The following is a 20,175-nucleotide window of genomic DNA, read 5'->3' as shown; positions in this document are numbered from 1 at the left end:
CAAGCAACTCCGGTTTGTCCCTCGATGCCTGACGGCGGCGGCGGCTTGTAGCGGGATGACTATTGCCCAAATTCACTGTTTCCAGCAATAATTCAGGTGATAATCGCCCCGTTTAAATGTACATTAAGGCTTCATGTCCACGGCCAAAATTGAACTGCGGAATGCGTGCGGGTCACCTGTAGACGATCTGCAGTTCAATATGGCCATAGATAATCATTGGGCATGTGGAGGTTATTAAAAACCTGCGCATGTCATTTTATCCCAGCGTGCGGATCACACACGCAGGATACAAAATCGCAGCACGCTCCCTTTTCTACGGATTCCTGGACGGACAGCTTAGCGAGCCAGCGGCCGGCCTGGTACATAACAGTCCACCAGGACTAAACGTGGCAGGTAAAGTTTAGCAGCGTTGCTTGCCAACAAGGCAGGAAGAAATAAAAGTCTGGTAACATAATGGCTGCAGTAGTTTTTACAGGTGATTTACAAATAAGTATAACCTTGCAATAAATATTCTACTTGGTACTCCAGACGGGCGCCAGACAGCCCAAAATAATTATATTTGTAGCCACAAGTTCAACTGCTAGATCTCCGAGAATCAGATTATTCAAAACTGTCACTGAGCCACTAAAGAAATTGCTGGAATCTTGTGCCGGAGGACACCACCCAGCGACAATTGGTCTAGGTAAGTACCGGAATGAATGAAACTGAGGGAGACAAAGAGCAAGGGGGGAGGGGGGCAAATTAGTGTTCACCGAGGGCCACATCACCAAATGGACCAATTGAAATTGTAAGGCTGCTTTCACATCTGCGTTGGGTTTCTGCCCTCCTGCTGTGTTCAGGAGGCAGAAAAGGGGAATCCCCTGCCGAACGGATCCGTCTTATGATGTAATCAAACTGCATGCAGCACTTATTCTTCTGGTACTTTGTGCCAGATTCAGCGCAGATGTGAAAGCGGCCTAAGACTGTATAGTAATAGTGAGCCTCATAGGGTCACCAGTAGTAAGTGTCCTATGCAGTGGTCCCAGTAGTAATAGTGACTTCCATAGTGGTGCCAGAAGTAACAGTGACCTCTTCAGTGGTCCCAGTAGTAATAGTGACTTCCATAGTGTCCCCAGTAGTAACAGTGACCTCTGCAGTAGTCCCAGTAGTAATAGTGACTTCCATAGTGTCCCCAGTAGTAACAGTGACCTCTGCAGTAATCCCAGTAGTAATACTGACTTCCATAGTGTCCCCAGTAGTAACAGTGACCTCTGCAGTGGTCCCAGTAGTAATAGTGACCTCATAGTGTCCCCAGTAGTAACAGTGACCTCTGCAGTGGTCCCAGTAGTAATAGTGACTTCCATAGTGTCCCCAGTAGTAACAGTGATCTCTGCAGTGGTCCCAGTAGTAATAGTGACCCCATAGTGTCCCCAGTAGTAACAGTTACCCCTGCAGTAGTCCCAGTAGTAATAGTGACCCCCATAGAGTCACCAGTAGTAACAGTGACCTCTGCAGTAGTCCCAGTAGTAATAGTGACTCCCATAGTGATCTCAGTAACAACGCCCGGGGGAAGAGTTCAGCAGTCACAGACTAAGTGCGGCCTCCAGATCTGAGCTGCAGGTTGGGTGAGTGGAATACCTGTTAAGTAGCTGCACAACCGATGGGCCATCTAAAATGAGGTGGCCGGCCGGATCTGTCCCACAAGCCTTGTGTTTCACATGTGTCGGGAAGCGAGCAGGCTCGCACAGGGACGCATACTGGTGCAGTCCAGCGGCACTGGAGTGAGAGCCTGGAGAAGTGGCTGCCATCTGTCAGCTGGGATAGGGAAGCCAGCCAGAGTAAGCATTGGATAACAAGTGGTATGACCGCAGAAGCACAAGAGGGGGATCATCTGCACGTGGGGAGGTGTTTTAATGGGTGCATAGCGTGTATTTGAGAAATGAGGGAGAATGGCAGCGACAAGGAGGGGTGGTATGGATAAGGATAGGATGGGAGGGAGTGGTAGCTGGCTGATAGGGAGGGCGAGATAGGGGTGCGAGCTAGGCAGTTCTGAGATCACAGTTCACTTTCATGTTTAGCTGCAGCGGAACATCAGCAGCACAGGACGAAAGTGCATCAGATGGATATGCATTATCACGAGGCAAGCAATGGTTCTGGGTAGAGCATGCGTCATGGACGGCACCCTCACAAGAGGAGCCACCGCTTGTTATCTGAGTCAACATCAAACTTGATGGGGGATGTTCATAAATGGCAGCATAGGCGCAGGGGAGGATCCAGTCAGTGGGCCCTAGACTTGTGCAGTGGTCGTCGGATCGATGGGGATCATGGTGCTTCTCCCAGGCACAGTAAGGAACAGCATGTAACAAAGTAGGATACGAGACGGCAACGCGGATCGGTGCAGAGTCTACCCTTGGCGAAGCCAGAGGACGGACAAGCCAGTGAGTGGATTTGTCAAAATGCTTGAAATGCTGCTCCTGTGGTTGTTTATGGTGATAGTGAATTTGTGATAGCGTTAAATTCACTTTTAAACTCTTTGGACCCGGGGGGCTTGGTTAGCCCGCCTGATGTGGAAAATCGCTTTTACTTGTTGATTTAGTCCAGGGGGCTTGGTCAGCCTGCCTGCTGTGGAAAATCACGTTTACTTGTTGATTTGGACCCAGGGGGCTTGGTTAGCCTGCCTGATGTGGAAAATCACGTTTACTTGTTGATTTGGCCCGGGGGGCTTGGTTAGCCCGCCTGACGTAGAAAATCGCTTTTACTTGTTGATTTGGCCCCGGGGGCTTGGTTAGCCTGCCTGATGTGGAAAATCACGTTTACTTGTTGATTTGGTCCAGAGGCCTTGGTTAGCCCACCTGACGTGAAAAATAAGGTAGCGTTAAAATCGCTCTTAAAAGGGCTTTTAGTGTCCTGTGGTGGCCCAGGGGGCTTGGTTAGTCCGCCAGATGTGGAAATGGAGGTAGCGTTAAAATCGCTTTTAATTTTTGATGAAAACAGGGGGCTTGGTTAGCCTGCCTGAAGTAAAAAACGAAGGTAGTGTTGAAGACTTTTTATTTTAATAAGAAAGGGGCATTTAGTGTCCTGTGGGTTAAAGAGGGCATGGCGGTCTCATTTTGGGACAATCGTTTACGAGATTAGGTTTAGTTCCCATTAGTTCATTATTGGGCTGTAGATTATATGTGATTGCCTCATTTCGTGTTATTATTTTTGAGTTCTTTAGTTCCTTTTTGGAGTGGTGACGGGTATCAGCGGTCATTCACTATATAGATGATTTTTTATCTGTCGCTCGAAGGTTTCACTGTTTTGTGAATTGTTGTCTTAGTAACGTCTTTTCACAGGTTGATGTCGCAGTCCGGCGTCCCATTGTCCGAGTTAGACGGCGGACTGGGGTCACGCGTGATTTTTTTCTTAGGGATCGAACTTAATGAAGTATGGGTTTTTCAGATTGCCAAGCAAAAAAGTGACGCGGTTGCAGCCGGTGGTCAATGCAGTGAGTAGGCGCAAAGGTTACTTCTCACCAAATTCAGGTGCTTTAGAGTTGCTGAAATGGGTGTGTTAGATTATCTCTATGGGTCGTCCTTTTTGAGGAGATGTTCCTTGGCAATGGTGGGAGTTTCGGAATCGCATCTTTTTGTTTGCATAACAAGGGGATGGAGAGCTATCTCCATGTATCATGTATTTAGCTAGTAGCAAGATCTTACGGATACAGTGGGAGTCATCAATTTGGGTATTTTTGGCAACCATGGGTGCAGAACTCCCTGCTCAGGTTGGTGGAAAGAGAGGGAGATCATTAAGTATTAGTACGGTAAAAAAAATTCCGTAGTAATGTCTCTTGAAGCATGGGGCGCTCAGCTGGCTGATCAGAGGTTTTTGTTTTGGTCAGATATTTAGTCGGTGGTAATGCTGAACAATTGTCAATCGTTATTGTCACCGCCGGTGTTGGCTCTGCTGGCACATATGGTTTGTTACATTGTTGATAAATAGCCATTTATATGTGCACCACAAGTGTTTACAATGTAATGTAAAATTTTGGGCAAAACATAGTAAGATAGTAGGTTAGGCTGAATGAAGACAATGTCCATCTAGGTCAGCCTGTTGCAACTACCTTGTTGATCCAGGGGAAGGCAAGAAACCCCAAGAGGCAGAAAACCAATTAGCCCATTTGGGGGAAAATTCCTTCCCAACTCCATAATGGCAATTAGAATAATCCCTGGATCAGCCTTTGATAGTTCCTACCTGAATATAAGACCCAGAACAATAATCCGCTGGTCACCTAATGTGTATATCCTGTAATATCATAGCGCTCTAGATAGACGTCTAGTCCGCTCTTAAATCCTCAATGGATTTTGCCATCACCATATCGTCAGGCAGAGAGTTCCACAGTCTCACTGCTCTTACAGTAAAGAACCCCCTTCTATATTGGTGATGAAACCTTCTTTCCTCTAAACGTAGTGAATGCCCTCTTGTTACCGACGCAGTCCTGGGTATAAACAGATCATGGGAGAGATCCTTGTATTGTCCCCTAATGTAGTTATACATAGTTATTTAATCGCCCCATAGCCGTCTTTTTTCCAGGGTGAATAATCCCAATTTTGCTAATCTCTCCGGGTATTCCAGTCCTCCCATTCCATGTATTAATTTAGTTGCCCTTCTCTGAACCCCCTCAAGCACTGCAACATCTTTCTTGAGCACCGGTGTCCAGGACTGTACACAGTATTCCATGTGAGGCCTGACAAGTGCCTTACATAGTGGGAGAATAATGTTTTCGTCGCTCGCCCCTATGCCTCTTTTAATGCACCCCAAGACCTTATTTGCTTTTGCAGCAGCTGACTAGCATTGGTTGCTCCAGTTAAATCTACAATCCACTAGTACCCCCAGGTCTTTTTCCATATCACTTTTCCCTAGCATTACCCCATTTAGTGTATATTGGTGGCATCTGTTTCTCCTGCCCATGTGTTTAACCTTACATTTATCAACATTGGACTTCATTTGCCATTTTTCTGCCCAAGCCCCCGGCTTATCTAGGTCCTTTTGTAGCCGCACATTGTCCTCCGTTGTATTAATTATATTGTATAATTTTGTGTCATCTGCAAATATTGGTATTTTACTGTGCAGCCCCTCTATCAGGTCGCTGATAAATATATTAAGCAGAATGGGGCCTAATACTGAGCCCTGTGGCACCCCACTAGTGACGGTGGCCCAATCAGAGTAGGAACCATTTATTACCACCTTCTGCTTCCTTTCTCTGAGCCAGTTCTTTACCCAGATACACACATTTTCACCCAGTCTGAAATGTCTCATTTTATATATCAACCTATTATGCCTATTATGGCACAGTGTCAAATGCTTTAGAGAAATCCAGATATACGAGATCAATAGACTCTCCCAGGTCCACCTTAGAACTTACTTCATTGTAGAAGCTGATCAGATTGGTCTGACATGATCGATGCCTCATAAACCCATGCTGATGAGCAGTTATTCCATTTTTCTCCTTGAGGCATTCCAGGATGGCATCTCTCAGAAACTCCTCGAATGTTTTTCCAGTTATTGAAGTGAGACTTACTGGCCTGTAGTTAACAGGCTGTCTTTTGGACCCCTTTTTGTAAATTGGAACCACATTGGCAATGCGTCAATGCAATGGTACAACCCCGGTTTTTTTCTCCAAATAATTTTTATTAGCATTTTGTAAGACATACAAAAAGGAAAATCACATACTCAGTATTACTGTTTACATTTGTGTAGAGAGCAGGTATATTATACACTTTGTTTTAATCATATAAAGATATTACAATGATGAAAGCAGACATTCTAAGAGCCACATGTGTGGGGTATCGCTTGCTCTTACCCTGGATTATGTTTGCTCCTCTTCAACCTTTTGCACATACAAATATATGTCTTTAATCTATTTTTATTTTAGTTTTTTTTTGTTTTTTTTTATAACATTGTCAAAATATATCAAACTGGTAACATAAATTGCCGCCAAGATTTCCACTAGAGATGAGCGAGCATGTTTTTCCGAGCTTGCCACTCGTTCGAGTATTATGGTACTTGAGATGCTCGTTACTCGAGGCGAAAACCAAGCGGCACTTGAGTCAATTTCATTTCCTTCCCCGCATGTTTAGCGCCATCTTCTAGCAATAAACATGTGGGGAAGGCATTACTACTTCCTGCTGTGACGTACCAGTCCTCTCCCCCCCTAACAGTAGTGAGTGGCTGGGTCGATTAGGTGACCACCGAGTACTTACACTGGTCTTTCCCGCGGCTCACCTCAGACGCATGATGGCAATAGTTAGGGAAAGTGCTGATGCTTATACAGGGAAAGTGTTAGAGTAGGATCCTCTGTGCAAGAACCCCAACGGTCCTTCTTAGGGCTACTCCTCACCGTGTGCATTATAATTGTGGCTGGCTGGGAGCAGTAGTGCACCCCCTTTTTTTTTTTTAAGCGTCTACCCCTGTGCAGAGCTTTTCACTTATAGTCTGCAGTGCATTAGACAGAGGTCTCACAGCGAAACAGCACTCTAATATTTCCTAGGCCACCGCAGAGCCTTTCAGTTATACCGTTCTCAGTCTGCAGTGCATTACGCAGAGTTTAGGGAAAGAGCTGCTGGGATAGGGAAAGTTTTACAGTAGGGATCCTCTCTACAAGAGTCCCAACGGCCCTTCTTAGGGCTACTCCTTACTATGTACATTATAGTTGTGGCTGGCTGGGAGCAGTAGTGCACCTTTTTTTTTTTTTTTTAAGCGTCTACCCCTGTGCAGAGCGTTTCAGTTATACCGTTCTCAGTCTGCAATGCATTAGACCAAGGTCTCACCGCGAAACAGAACTCTAATATTTTGTAGGCCACTGCAAAGTATTTCAGCTCTGCCACTTTGCAGAGCGTCTCACAATACCCTCTCCTTGGGGGGGTTCAAATAGCCGCAGTTACAAGCACTATCCACTGGCTTTAGAGTCTTCTCCCACTCCATACAGCTGCTCTTATCTACAAGTCCCTGTGAGTGGTAAATTTCCCCTAGGTATCAGCGTAAGACAGCGGGTTAATTTTTTCCAGTCACAGCATAGAGCCTCCGCTAAAGATTCTTTCAGCTGCAACAGGAGAAATATGCATGCTCTCTCTAGCCCCCAAAAATGGGAGAAGTAGCTTGGTCTATCCCTTTCTGAACTTAATCCTCCTCCTCCTAAAACAGCATATCATCACGCTGAACCGCCAATTTTTCTGCAGCCCAAAAGGCTCTGTTAAAACCAATGTTTTCGGAGGGCTGCCTCCAGGCTCTGTTACAAATAAAGCAACAACGAGCTGTATGTTAACAAAATGTTTATATCTTTCACCTGTCTTTGGGGTTAAGCAATTTTTCAGGGGTACACTTGTACTCTTGGTACACCAATTTTCTAGGCCTTCGCCTATACTCCTAGCCAACAAATTTTTCCTGCCTTCACCTATCCTCTTGGCAAACCAATTTTTTCAGGTGTTCGCCTATACTCTTGATACAGAAATGTTTCCGGGGTCCGCCCATACTCTTGCTACTGAAAGGTTTGAGGGGTCCGCCCATACTCTTGCAACAGAAAAGCTTCAGGGGTTCGCCCATAGTCTTGCTACAGAAATGTTTTGGGGGTTCGCCTAATCTTTTGCAACAGAAATGCTTCTGGGGTCCGCCTATACACTTGCTACTGAAAGGTTTGGGGGGTTCGTCTATGTACTTGGTACAAAAAGGTTTTAGGGGTTCACTTATACTCTTGCAACAGAAAAGTTTCAGGGGTTCACCTATAGTATTGCTACAGAAATGTTTTCAGGGGTCTGCCTATATTCTTGCAACAGAAAACTTTCCGGGGTCCGCCTATACACTTGCTACTGAAAGGTTTGAGGGGTTTGCCTATACACTTGCTACTAAAAGGTTGGAGGGGTCCGCCTATACACTTGCTACTAAAAGGTTTGAGGTGTTCGCCTATATTCTTGCAACAGAAAAGTCTTACGGGTTCACCTATACTCTTCCTACAGACATTTTTCAGGGGTCCACCTATACTGAGGGTGCACAAAGGTTTCCCATAGCGGTGTTCAGCAGTCTGGCACAAAAACACTGAATGACTTGGGCAGAAGTGTGGACCGAGGTCCTGGGCAGGGTGAAACTCTGCCATGTTTGGGCACTCTGATCTCTTCATGTGTAATACTGTCTTTGAGTTTCATGGCCTCGCCTATGCTTTGGGTGCACAAAGATTTCCCATTGCGGTATTTTACCTGTCTCGCACAAATACACTGAGTGACTTGGTTAGTGTGCAGAGTGCAGACGGCTTTCCCAGCGCAGTGTTCAGCTATCTGACACATACACAGAATGAAGTGTGTGGGGACACATGGATTTCCCATAGCTATGTAGCTCACGGCACCTTGGGTCACGCAAGGTGGAGGCTGGGACTGAGCCTGACCCTGGGCCCGCTCACATGCTTCCCATACAGAGTATTGTGGGTCCTACCTTGGTCATGGTTTCTCGGGCTTATTATGCCACCTCCTCCTCCAGCTTGAGGTCTGGGGATCAGCGCTGGTCGACATGTATTTGCTCTCGTGTTACTGCAGTTATCTGAGACACTGGTTTGGACCAATCAAAAGAAGCGTAACTGAATTAAGGAGATGTTCACTGCTGTACTAGCATCCAAGTCCGCTTTATGCCCGCGATTGCTGAGGGTGTGGGCAGAGGCCGAGGTTCTGGGGGGGGGGGGGATGCAACTGCGCCAGGTTTGGCCTGTGGAACTTTTTTGTGGTTCATTCAGTCTTTGGAGCGATGAAAGCAACCGTAAGTGATTTAATGAGATGTTCACAGCTGTACCAGCATCCGAGTCAGCTTTATGCCATGATTACTGAGGGTGTGGGCAGATGCCGAAGTCCAGAGGGGGGATGCAACTGCACCAGGTTTGGCCTGTGGAATTTCTTTGTGGTTCATCCAGTCTTTGGAGAGATGAAAGCAACCATAACTGATTGAATGAGACATTCACAGCTGTACTAGCATCCGAGTCTGCTTTATGCCCACGATTGCTGAGGGTGTGGGCCAAGGCCAAGGTCCTCGGCAGGGTGAAACTCTGCCATGTTTGGTCACTCTGATTTCTTTATGTGTAATACCATCTTTGAGTTTCATGGGCCTGCCTATGCTGTGGGTGCACAATTACTTCCCATTGCGGTGTTTTACCTGTGTGGCACAAATACACTGACTGACTTGGGTAGGGTGCAGACAGCTTTCCCATTGCGGTGTTTTACCTATCTGGCACAAATACACTGAATGACTAGGGCAGAAGTGTTGGCCAAGGTCCTGGGCGGGGTAAAACTCTGCCATGTTTGGGCACTCTATTCTCTTCCTGTTTAATACTGTCCATGGGTTCCAGGGGGCCGCCTATACTGGAGTGCACAAAGGCTTTCCCATTGCGTTGTTCAGCTATCTGACACATACAAAGAATGAATTGGGCAGTAATGTGGGCCGAGGCCGAGGTCCTTGGCGTGGTGAAACTCTGCCATGTTTGGGCACTCTGATTTCTTTATGTGTAATACTATCTTTGAGTTTCATGGGCTCGTCTATGCTGTGGGTGCACAAAGACTTCCCATTTCATTGTTTTACCTGTCTGGCAGAAATACACTGACTGACTTGGGTAGGGTGCAGACGGCGTTCCCATTGCGTTGCTTTACCTGTCTGGCACAATTACACTGAATGGCTAGGGCAGAAGTGTGGTCCTGGGCGGGGTGAAACTCTGTCATGTTTGGGCACTCTCTTTTCTTCCTGTTTAATACTGTCCCTGGGTTCCAGGGGCCCTCCTATACTGTGGGAGCACAAAGGCTTTCCCATTGCGTTGTTCAGCTATCTGTTACAGTATACTACCTTTGATACGCCAGCCCGGGTGCAATAGATCTCACAAACAACCCCTGTCCTTACCTGCCTGCCTCCACTCCTGGCTAACCCCAGGTAGGCAACTGGGCGGCAGTCCCCACTCTCACTAGGGACCGAAAAGGGATGCTGACATACCAGGATGGAAAGCGTAGAATACAGAGTATGCAGAGGCCAAGGTCCTAGGCGGGGTGAAACTCTGCCATGTTTGGGCACTGTAATTGCTTCATGTTTAATACTTTCCTTGGTTTTCATGGGCTCGCCTATGCTGTGGGTGCACAAAGATTTCCCATTGCGGTGTTTTAGCTATCTGGCACAAATACACTGAATGACTTGGGTAGGGCGCAGAAGGATTTCCCATTACGGGGTTCAGCTATCTGACACCTACACAGAATGAATTGTGTGGGGACACATGGATTTCCCATTGCTATGTAACTCACAGCACCTTGGGTAACACAAGGTGGAGGCTGGGACCGAGCCTGACGCTGGGCCCGCTCACGTACTTCCCACACAGAGTATTGCGGTTCCTACCTTGGTCATGGCTTCTCAGGCTTATTATGCCACCTCCTCCTCCTGCTTGGGGCCTGGGGATCTGCGTTGTTTGGCATGTAATATCTCTTGTGCTACAAATTACCACAGATATCCGAGATACTGGATTAGAGCATTCACAGGAAGCGTTAGTGATTTCATGAGACTTTCAGAGGGTCACTGTATACCTGTGGTGGCTACTTTGGCGACACCTCCTGCTTCAAACCAATCATTGGTGTTAGTATGCCATTGTGGAGATGTGTAGAAGTGCTGGCACCTGGTCCCCTTTATGCCCACATTTGCGGCTCCTGACAATTTTGTGATGGAGGTGGCACGGCATTGGAATGATGATCATACGTCAATTTATCATCAATTCTCATCAGCATTGTGGGCTATCGCCTACACTTTCAAAGCGGGTCGCTGCCTCGCCCTGCCAACCCTCTGCAGTGTGTTTCTCCAGTTCCTTCTCATTGCAGATGCCCTTATAAATCGACATGAGGGTGGTGTGGCTATAAAGTGAGTGTGTGGCGTGAGGGCAGCTGAACGCTGCACAGGGAAAATTTTGTGTGCGCTGTGGATGCAAGGTCGTGCGGGGGGGGGGGGGGTTGGACAGCAATGCCAGTATGTAACCCAGGAGAAGAGGCAGCGGTGTCACCTGCGGGCAGTAATTGTCCTTGGTTGCAGCTAGTGTGGTGCTTGGCTAAGATGTGCCAGCATGTGTGCCTTGCTAGTGAGGGTCTGTCCCAAGTAAATAGTTAGGTGACCGCCCGACTCTTGCCCCCAACTTGGCTTAATAGTGGGACCTGAGAGCCTCGGATACAGCCATGCATGCTGCCTCTGCCATTCCCTATCCGTTTTTGTGGTGTTTCCATCACTTTCTGATGTTTTCTGGGGTTTCAGAAATTGTCCCCTATGCGGAGCAAGATGTGGAAGTTAACATCCCAGATGGTCCCATATATGTTCTTCTGGTGATAAATCTGGTAACCGGGCGGCCAAAAAAGTGTGACAGTGTTGTGGCGGCTTCCTGTGATCCCCTTGTGTGCCGCCAAGCATTATCCTAATGCAAAATGCCTCTTCCTGCCGGCGCTCACCACCAATCAACGGTAGGTACGGGCGGCAGTGCAGAGGAGATAGAGAACTGCTAACCTGCCCTGCTGTTGGCATGCGATCCTACAATAGTGCCAGCCAGCTTGAATTCCGGTATGTTTGCTTTATAAGACACACTGACTGGAGGAAAAAAATGCGTCCGAGGGCGAAGTCAGACGAGCGTTTTTATGTGCGCAAAAATAAGTGCGTTTGATAGAACCATTGGTTTCCTATGGTGTGTTCACATGTCCGTCCTTTACAGGTGCAAAATACTCGCACCTACAAAAGATAGGACACCTGTGCACTGGGAAGCTCTGTGCTGCGTGGAAAGATTCCCCGCAGGGAGTCTCCTCACTACTGACCTCTGTGACAGCGCTGTCAGTGTTCAGTGACCAGGGGACTCCCCACAGGTATAAAGGAATCCCCTGACACAGCTGTGACAGCTGTGGCAAAGGACCGCGATGCCATCCAGTTGCTTTCAATGGGATGCAGGCAACCCCCGCATTGATTTTCAGGGAAGGGCTTAAAATATAATCCCTCCCCTGAAAATCATTCGTAGCTGCTATAAAAAAAAATTCACCTCTCCGCTGCTGTCCGGCGCTGGCTCCACGACACTACTGCTCTTCTGCAGCTTCTTCTCTTGTTAGGGATTTAAAAATCCCCGTCTCCTGAAAGGGCTGTGTCTGATTGGCTGAGCGCGCAGCCAATCACAGGCAGCACTCAACCATTCATTGAATGACAGCTGAGTGCTGCCTGTGATTGGTCACAGCGCTCAGACAATCACAGGCAGCGCTCAGCCATTCATTGAATCCTGACAGGGATGATTTACAGGGAAGGGCTTATATCTCAATTCCTGCATCCCAATGCTTTCTCAAAGGAGCCCTTTGAGAAAGCAGATGCTAAACATGTGTTGGGGCTCAGGATACAGGTCTGGACTAGGATGTGGTAATAGCTTTGCATTTATACTTTGTGTGATCTGACAGTCTTAATTTATTGCCTTGTTTGTCTGGCTTGTATTATATATGACTTAGTAGATACGCTATTGTATTTATTGCTATCCTATTTATACCATGAATATATTTTTATTCTATTGTTTAAGTCCTGTTCCTGCAATCCAGATACTCATTGTTTCCCACTATGTATATGTTTTTAACTATTATTATGTTTTGTAATAAAGTTTAGCTATTTTAATTACTCTAAGCTCTATGTGTGGATCCATTTTTGTGTCCTCATAATTAGTATACGAACGATGTAATGAACAGCATGTTCTATCTGGGCACATATTACACCTGCATACACGTCACTATAGTACATGGCTATGGTCAGCACGCAGCCAGTACACAATGTCATTGCACCCTGCCAGATATGTTCTTGTGAGCCCGGCCTAAGGGCTTTTTATCACAGGAGTATATATCGGCTGGCCGATATACTCTACCATATGAGCTGTCTTCCCTCCCCCTCGCTGCCTGTCTACCTCTCTCCTCCCCTCCAGCTGTTTGCAATGGGAGAGGGCTGGATGAGGGTGAAGCTAAGCCCCTCCTCCTTCCGCCCTCTCTCATTGCTGGTTGCAGACAAGGGGAGGGGGCGGGAGATTAGTTCCACACCCACCCCGTCCTCTTCCATTGCAAACAGCCAGAGGGGAGGAGAGAGGCAGAGAGACGGTGAGGGAAGGGGGGAGGGGGATGACAGATCAGATGGTAGCGTATATCGGCCGGCCATCAAAACAGTGGCCAATATACTCTCCTGTGTTTAAGCCCTTAGGGTGTCTTGATGTGTGGTGGATTTTGGTTGGCATCCGCATAAAATCTGCACCATGTGCTGTGGATTCTGACTAGGATCCGCAGCAGACTACATCCCAGAAACTGAAGGGGTGAAAGCTGCTTTGAATCCTCATCAAAATCCACACAACGTGCCCTCAGTCATGGCTACTAGCTAGTGTGTATGCACGGAATGAACACAACAGGCCATCCATTAACCCCTTAGTGACGAAGCCTGTTTGCGCCTTAGCGATGGAGCCAAATTTTGGAAATCTGACGTGTCACTTAACATATCATAACTCCGTAAAGGCTTTGCATATCCAAGTGATTCTGACATTGTTTTTTTGCCACATATTGTACTTCATTTAGGTGGTAAAAATAGACCGATAGAATTAAAAGTGCCAATATTGGGAACATTTTAAAAAATTGTCATTTTTTTACATTTTCAAATATGTGCAAACATATTGTACAAATTTTTGCAAAGATATATATTTCCATCTGTTTACTTTATTCTGAATGCACATTTGAAAAACTCTCGTGTTTTTTAACCATTTAGGAGACATACAAATTTAACATTACTTTTCAGCATTTTGAGTAACACTTTGTTTTCCTGCCCCAAGCCAAGCTTGCAAAGGCTCACAGGTGTCAGAATGATAGACACCCCAACAAATGACCGCATTTTGCTTGAAGGCCTTTTATGCCCCATAGCACACTTGTAGAGCTCTTAAGTGGCCAAAACCATAGAGAACCCCAACAAGTGACCCCATTTCAAAAACTAGATCCATTAACGAATTTATCTAGGGCTGTACTGTCCATTTTGACACCACAGTTTCTGAATGAATTTAAGCAAAGCAGAAGGAAAAAATTGTGCTTTTTTAATGTCTGGATGCACAACGGGGCCCAACATGAAAGGAGTAGTCGGTGGCTTTCAGAGCAGAAATTTTGCATGAAGGTGTTTTCGGCCCTAGCACTTGAGCGGCCAAAACGACAGAGAACCCCAACAAATGCTTCCATTTTGAAAACTAGACCCCTTAGCAAATTCATCTAGGGGTGTACTGAATATTTTTACCCTACATATTTTGAATAAATCTAAGCGAAGCAGTAGAAAAAAATTACAATTTTCATTTTTTTGGCAATTGTGTCAATTTAAAAACACTTTTTTTTGTACAGCACACATATGAATGAAGACTTTCACCCAAAAATGGATCCCCCTGTTTGTCCCATGTTCAGAAACATACCCATGGTAAGGTCTATAATGGAGGGAACACCCGTTGGACTGCAGGGCACATCTGAATAAATTCCAGGCCCCATTGCCCACTTGTACAGAATAAAAATTGACTCCCTAAAAATAATGCCCGCCTCCGCACCTTTTTAGCATTCCTCAAATCTTAGATAATAGTAATAATTTGAACTGCGTGGTATTTCCGAAGACAGGGGAAATTACGGAGGCTGGTTGGGATGGGTACATGGTTCAATAAAACCGGTTATCCCCCCTCCTCTCATGCTTTTTGGGGGGTACTTCTTGACCTCAGTGGCAGGGATGGGGCGTAAAAAGTAGCTCTCTGTGAGGCTTCGTAATCGTTCTGAGGTGCGGCAGTCTTACACAGAAGGCGCTCAACAAGCTCCGCGGCTATTGCGCATGCGTCTACCACTTCGGCAACGGGCGCGTGTGCAGAAGCTGGGGTACGGTCTGTGGATAAATCCGGGGGCCTTAGGTACGTAATTTCATCCTCCCTCATGCATATGATCAGTGAGGGGAGCTGAAACGTAAGTTTTTTAAACTTTTTTTAAACTTTTTTTTTTACACTTTTGTTTTACTTCACATAATCACTGTAATCCATTGGATAACAGTGATCATGTGACATCTCTCTGACATCTACACATGGTAGCCAGGAGAAGAGGAATTTTGAATTTCCCGGGGCACAAGCCCCTCTGTGCATGCACCCGATGAATGACATTGGGCGGGCATGTGCAGATGGGGACTTCAGGTCCTCCGACACCAGAACATCGCGGAGGATCTGGGGTGAGTATTTTCACCTCCCCCATGGATCTGATCCATGAGGGGAGGTGAAAATTGAACTTTTTAAAAACGTTTTTCAACTTTTTTGTTTCCATTGGATAGCGGCGATCACAGGTCCGGGGACCAATCACCGCGGTCCCCGGTGACATATCCTGATTCCTGGCTACCTTCAGGAGCCAGGAGATTTTAAATTTGCCGGGGCTCCCAGCCTTCAGCACATGAGCATGCGCAGAAGAGCGTCGACGGGTCCTGGAGGACCAGTTCACTGCTGGACACCATGGACAAGGCAGGGGAGTATGCTCAGCTGCCCTGATGGATCCGATCCATCAGGGCAGCTAAATCTTTAGCTTTTTTTCTTCACTTTATTTTGATCGGCGCTATTGATTGGCGCAGTGGCATCAACTCTTTCTATGCTCTAAACTTCTAAGTAAAAGAAAGCCCCATTCTGGACCTCAGCAAAGTGGTGAGAAGCTACAATACATGTTTATCACGGATTTTGGGAATGTCAGATAAATGTCCATGGATCCATATTTTCAGGCTGCCAGCAGTGCAGCTAACAGGTCACATGTGTTCAGTGTTACAACTGATACATTGTTGCATGCGCATGTGAATTGTTGGGAGACTTGCAGCACCTTGTAGTAGATACATGTGTAACCTTTATAATGTAACCATGTGGCTCCTCGCAGTAAACACACTGCAGGATAACATTTGACACCGGGGGAGGAAGCTCAGGGCTCACATGTCAATCCTTGATTTAGAGCCTCAAGGAAACCAGATCCTGATACGCTGCACATAGAAAAGTAGGGGGCGCACACTGCGTGATACGCTGAGAGAAAGACCATGCTGTGATCTATTTCTCGCAGGTATCTACACGCAGTGTTTACACGCTAATGTGAATGGATCAATGAAAGCCAATTTATGTAAATTGACTTCACCGTGTGTCACGCAGCCGTGCATCGCATGTGTAATACACAATAAAAACGCTCCCATGAGCCCTTAGGCAAAAAAGACCACAAGGAGGCGGGGCTTATGCAAATTTATGGAACAGGACATCTATAGTCAATTTTGAGAACTTTCTCAGGTGGACCGGGAGAGAAATATCCAGCAATTTGGCATTCAAGTGTTAGGCCGGTCTCACACTCGATGCTTTTAACCGCGATTAGTGCGGCATTCTGAGCGCAGTGATTAGTGCGCCGTTCTTAGCACCGTGCTAACCACAGTACAACACTGCCATTTCAATCAGGCCTCGCAGACCAGCACTGTTTGTTCTTTTTATCAGTGTTTTCGTGGTTTTTAACGTAACCCATCACCCATCACAGTGTTGGGGTGTGTTAAAAAGCGCTGTAAAGCTTTGCACTATGCATTCAAAAATGGCGCTCAAAATCTTGGTAAAATGCCGCAGTTTTGAGCGGCGTCTAACTCAACGTAAGTGTGAGAGCGGCCTTAGGAATTTATTGTCCACCGAAATAAAATACAAGCTTCCCCTAAGATTGTCTGCGTGTATCGCGCCTTTAGGGTTATAAAAAACACCACGGATTTCCTGGACCTTTTCTTTCCAAGTGCTTTTTGGTGGCGCTTTTTCTGAACGCGCATCTTTTTATTTCTACTATTTCATTTGTTACAGAGAAGCCTGGAGGAAAACATCAGAAGAAACATCTCACCTACAGAATGGGGCGAGTTTGAAAAAAATGCCATGGACTTCAAAAATGTACCAAAAGTTATGAAAAACAACACAAAACATGCGGTGTTTGTAGCGCATTTCATGTTCCATATTGACCTATAGCTAACAAATGGACATGGCATTTTTTGCTGCAGAAGAACGCCGGTGTCAAAATCACAAAAAACATGATATTTGTGAAGAGACTTCATGTGACACCGGTCTGGGAAAGGATTCCACTTAATGATGATACTGCGCCTTTAAGAAAAGCCCTTCCAGTAACTCTCTGCACTGTGATGTCACAGTAACCATTGTTCTGTAAGCGGTTCTAGAACACTGACCGCTAGAACATAAGTGACCGACACTCAGGTATTCCTTACACTTCATCCTTTACGGGTGAAGAGATACGCACTCCGTGTGTATCTCCCGGCGATTATGTTACGTCAACGTGATTCGCCAATCTGTTAGACAGAAAGGATCTCCTCATCTGATAAGGTACAGTAGGGGTATAATAACTGCATTCCATCACCTGTAGATTGATTTGATTGCAGATTTCCTCAATCCTCTTGGTTTCAAAGGGGAAAATCTGCAACAAATCCGCTGTCATCCCCGCGGAAACTGATATATTGTGCATGTAATAATCCGCACTACACGCCAATTTCCACAGCCGGTGGATGATATTTGTTGGGATCTCATCTACTTTACTGCTAAGGAATTCTGGGGATTTTCTATTCAAAAATTGTGTAACATTTCTTTCCCGTATGGATGTTCTTAGGCGAGCGGGAGCACAAGGAGGCGGGGCTTATGCATTTATAGTGAATAGTCAGGGCTTTCCTGGGTGCATGGGGGGGGGGGGTGAGGAATGTTCTGTAATTTAATATTCAGGTGTTAGAAGTAAATATTGTGTGGATTAACAATTTATCTACCACAAATAAGGTTTTAAAAGGATTCCACTTAATGATGATTTTTGCACCATTACACCAGAATTTTACTAACTCTGACAGGTGCTGTTGCCATAGCAACGGTCGTTATAGTCCTATATTTGAATATTAACCGTTAGGTGACCGACGCACAGCTTATCTTTCCACTTCATACATTACTGTGAAGTGAGCGTATCCTCCACGTATCCCCACCGCTCTGACCAGAACTCCAGCATCCGCTAACGATGTCTTTGTATCTAATTCTGCAGATGGGAAATCTATTCTGAAAGGATTTCTCTGGTGAACCAGTTGAAATCGAAGACTCCAAAGTACTGACCATCAGAGTGGACGTCACCTGTAAGTCACTTTGTTTCTTCTTTCTGCGTCTAGTCAGTATTTTATTATTAATCACATGGATTGGTTTATGAGTGCTCCTCTTATAATGTATATATTTATTTACAGCATCTTCCGCTAAAGAGGTTCCGCATCAGGCTGCGGCTGATAAACATGCAGAGCGCCGCAAGCGTATTAATCATCTTCTGAAATGCTTTGGAGTCTTTATCAAGATGCGATGCCCAAAACTGGATGTCCGTAGTGCCCCAGGACCAGTCATGTGGCTAAAATTCATAGTTCCCACTCTGACTATGGATGGTGAACAAGAGAAGAGCCTGTTCACCCAGGAACCATAGCGTTCCAATACATGCCAATAGAGCATCAGCTACCACCAAAGAAAATGCAATTATTATGATGCTTCTTTAAATATATACTTGTGTATATAATATAAATAAAGAATTAAAAAAACCCTTTTCTCGTATCTGCTGTATTTATCCTCCACAAGAGAGAATACGGAGTTCGGGTGGTTTTACATGGAGTAACTATCGGCCGAAAAATCTCAAATGAATGATTTCCAGCGGTAGTTGTCCCGTGTAAATCCGGGACCTGACGGGGCGCCATGTGAGGAAGCGCTCAGTAGTTGCTAGTCGCTACTCGTCAGCTCACCTAATAGCGTTTTTGCGCGGTGTTTCACGCACCCCCTTGGACATTTGTATTCTATGGGGCTTTTGCTGTGCAAAACGTAGAAAGATCGAGCAGTTCCTATTATTTTCCTCACATGTGAAATGTGCGCACAAAACTCATGAGAAGTAACCCGCTGCAATCAGGGGGTCCTATCCTCTGTGTTTTGCGCACAAACACGGTCGGGTGAAGCCGCTCTTGGGCTCTATTCATATCTGCGTGAGATGACAGCTGTACCGGCGACTATTACTGCTGGACTTTACACAGGAGCGATAGTCGTTCACGTGAATGGAGGCGGCATGCGTCGGGGATCGTTCTGACCGCCCGCTATCATTCACTGTAAATAGGAGTTGCCCAAAGATTGAGTGAATCTTGTTTCCGCAGCTGACAGTCATTTGGTTTTTGGGTTCTGCTAAAAAAAACAAGCAACTCCGGTTTGTCCCTCGATGCCTGACGGCGGCGGCGGCTTGTAGACGGGATGACTATTGCCCAAATTCACTGTTTCCAGCAATAATTCAGGTGATAATCGCCCCGTTTAAATGTACATTAAGGCTTCATGTCCACGGCCAAAATTGAACTGCGGAATGCGTGCGGGTCACCTGTAGACGATCTGCAGTTCAATATGGCCATAGATAATCATTGGGCATGTGGAGGTTATTAAAAACCTGCGCATGATCACACACGCAGGATACAAAATCGCAGCACGCTCCCTTTTCTACGGATTCCTGGATGGACAGCTTAGCGAGCCAGCGGCCGGCCTGGTACATAATAGGCCACCAGGACTAAACGTGGCAGGTAAAGTTTAGCAGCGTTGCTTGCCAACAAGGAAGGAAGAAAGAAAAGTCTGGTAACATAATGGCTGCAGTAGTTTTTACAGGTGATTTACAAATAAGTATAACCTTGCAATAAATATTCTACTTGGTACTCCAGACGGGCGCCAGACAGCCCAAAATAATTATATTTGTAGCCACAAGTTCAACTGCTAGATCTCCGAGAATCAGATTATTCAAAACTGTCACTGAGCCACTAAAGAAATTGCTGGAATCTTTTGCCGGAGGACACCACCCAGCGACAATTGGTCTAGGTAAGTACCGGAATGAATGAAACTGAGGGAGACAAAGTGCAAGGGGGGAGGGGGGCAAATTAGTGTTCACCGAGGGCCACATCACCAAATGGACCAATTGAAATTGTAAGGCTGCTTTCACATCTGCGTTGGGTTTCTGCCCTCCTGCTGTATTCAGGGGGCAGAAAAGGGGAATCCCCTGCCGAACGGATCCGTCTTATGATGTAATCAAACTGCATGCAGCATTTATTCTTCTGGTACTTTGTGCCAGATCCAGCTCAGATGTGAAAGCGGCC

The sequence above is a fragment of the Eleutherodactylus coqui genome, chromosome 12 (genome assembly GCF_035609145.1).
Source record: "Eleutherodactylus coqui strain aEleCoq1 chromosome 12, aEleCoq1.hap1, whole genome shotgun sequence".
In the NCBI taxonomy this organism is placed as follows: domain Eukaryota; kingdom Metazoa; phylum Chordata; class Amphibia; order Anura; family Eleutherodactylidae; genus Eleutherodactylus; species Eleutherodactylus coqui.
Note: the sequence above shows the minus strand (reverse complement) of the source record.